The following is a 3,076-nucleotide window of genomic DNA, read 5'->3' as shown; positions in this document are numbered from 1 at the left end:
ATTAGCACATTTTTTACTAGCTGTTTACATGTTTTAGTATGTTGCTAACAAAATTAATCAGCATCTTGTAGCAAATTAGGAAGGTTTAGCACATTTTTAGCATGTTTCAAAGATCCTAACACAGTTTGTTAGCATTTTAACATGTTAGCACTGTATATATTATGTTTGTTATTTATTAGCAATTTGTTTAAGCACGTTGTTAGCATGTTTTGGTAACCCGCTAACATGTTTTAACAAGATTTGAACATGCATTTGCGCACTGCTAGCACATCTAAGCAAACTGTTTACATGTTTTAGCATGTTGCTAACAAAATTTAGTCAGCATCTTTTAGCAAATTAGGATGGTTTTGCACATTTTTAGCATGTTTCAAAGAGTTCCTAACATGGTTCATTAACATTTTAAAATGTTATTAGCATATATTATGTTTGTTATTTAATAGCAATTTGTTTAAGCACATTGTTAGCACGTTTTGGTAACCTGCTAACATGTTTTAACCAGATTCTGATACGTTTTAATGCTAACAAAATTTAGTCAGTATCTTTTATAAATTTAGAACGGTTTTGCACATTTTCAGCATGCTTTAAAGAGTTCCTAACACGGTTTGTTAGCCATTTTAACATGTTAGCACCATATATATTGTATTTGTTATTTATTCTAAATTTGTTTAAGCACAAACAAAATTTAGTTACCATCTTTTATCAAATAAGGATGATTTTACACATTTTAGCATGTTTCAGAGTTCCTAAAACAGTTTGTTAGCATTTTAACATGTGAGCACCTTATATATTATGTTTGCTATTTATTATCAATTTGTTTAAGCACATTGTTGTCATGTTTTGTTAACCTGCTAACATGTTTTAACAAGATTCTGATGTTTTTAGCATATGTTAACAAGTTATGTTGTTTATAATACTTATCCAGCATGTTTTAGCACAAACGTAGGATATGTTAACATTTTTGAAGGAGTCCCTAACACGATTTGTTGGCGTTTTAACATGTGAGCACTGTATATAATATGTTTGCTTTTTATTATCAATTTCTTTAAGCACATTGTTGGCATGTTTTGGTAACCTGCTAACATGTTTTTAACGAGATTCTGATGTTTTTAGCACACTGCTATCATGTCTTAGCAAGCTGTTTACATGTTTTAGCATGTTGCTAGCAAGATTTAGTCAGCATCTTTCAGCAAATTAGGATAGTTTAGCATATTTTTAGCATGTTTCAAAGAGTTTCTAACAAGTTTGTTAGTGTTTTAACATGTTAGCACAGTATATATTATGTTTGTTTTTTAATAGCAATTTATTTAAGCACATTGTTAACATGATTTGGTAACCTTCTAACACGTTTTTAACAAGTTTCTGATATGGTTTTAGCATGAGTTAACAAGTTATGTACATGTTTTAGCTTGTTGTTTAAAATACGTATCCAGCATGTTTTAGCACAAACTTGTGATGTTTTATCACACTGTTAGCATGTTTGAATGAGTTCCTAACACAGTTTGTTAGCATTTTAACATGTTAGCAGTATATATATTATGTTTGTTATTTAATAGCAATTTGTTTAAGTACATTGTTGGCATTTTTGGTAACCTGCTAATATGTATTCTTAAGATTCTGATATGTTTTAGCACACTGCTAGCATATGTTAGCAAGTTGTTTACATGTTTTCGCATGTTGTTTATAATACTTATCCAGCATGTTTTAGCCCAAACCTAGGATATTTTATCACAATGTTTACATGTTTGAATGAGTTCCTAACAGGTTATTATTTTTAGCATGTTTGCAGCATTTCTATTATTCATGTTATTTATTTAAACATTAAGCACATTTTAGCATGTTTTAGCAAGTTCTTAACATTATTAAAAAGTTGCTAGTAATTTTAAACATGTTGCTAGGAAAGTTTACATGCATTTGCAAAGTTTGCAATGGTTTAACACATTGTTCGAATGTTTTAGCGCATTTATTTAGCATGTTTCCAATAGTTCCTAACATGTTTTGTGAGCATTTTACTAGCACATCTTAACAAACTGTTTGCATGTTTTAGCATGTTGCTAACTGTTGTATTGTCAGATGGTTTTACATGTTGACCTGTAGAGGGCAGACTAATGGTTTTGTGTATGCTTAAAAAGCAGTGAAGAAGAATACCTTGCGTGTGCCTTTCCCTCCCTCCCTCCTCGTTTCTTTTTGTTGTCCCTCCTAATATTCAGACTCACCATCGGAATAAGATCCGGTACAGTAGGTGGCGATAATGCTTTTATGAGTTAGTCGCCATAAAACAAGAAGAAGAAGAAAAAGAAGAAGAAGAAGAAGAAGAACCTTGCGTGCGTGCGTGCGTGCGTGCGTGCGTGCGTGCGTGCGTGTGTGTGTTTGCCAGCCACCTGTGATGTAATCAAAACATTGGTACCAAACCTTCAAGTAAATGTTGAAGCAAAATTGACTCTTGTCTCAGTAAGTTATTACACTAACAAAATTTAATCAGCATCTTTTAGCAAATTGGGAAATTTTAGCACATTTTTAGCATGTTTCAAAGAGTTGCTAACACAATTTGTTAGCATTTTAACATGTTAGCACCATATATATTATGTTTGTTATTTAATAGCATTTTGTTTAAGCACATTGTTAGCATGCTTTGGTAACCTGCTAACATGTTTTTAACAAGGTTCTGGTATGTTTTAGCACATTGCTAGCATATGTTAGCAAGTTGTTTACATGTTTTAGCATGTTGTTCGTAATACTTATCCAGCATGTTTTATCACACTGTTAACATGTTTAAATACATTTCTAACAGGTTATAATTTTTAGCGTGTTCACAGCATATTTATTGTGCATTTTATTTATTTAGATGTTTAAGCACATTGTTAACATGTTTTATCAACGTCTTAACATTATTAAAAAGTTGATAGTATTTTTGAACATGTTACTAGCATGTTTACCTGCCTTTGCAAAGTTGCTACTATGGTTTAACACATTGTTTGAATGTTTTACCACATTTATTTTGCATGTTTTCAATAGTTCTTAACTTGTTATGTTAGCATTTTTAAAAAGTTAGCAGAATATGTGCTATTTTGCATGTTAC

This window comes from Danio aesculapii, chromosome 6, assembly GCF_903798145.1.
Source record: "Danio aesculapii chromosome 6, fDanAes4.1, whole genome shotgun sequence".
NCBI lineage: Eukaryota > Metazoa > Chordata > Actinopteri > Cypriniformes > Danionidae > Danio > Danio aesculapii.
The sequence above is the reverse complement of the archived record's forward strand: the minus strand, read 5'-3'. Positions refer to the sequence as shown.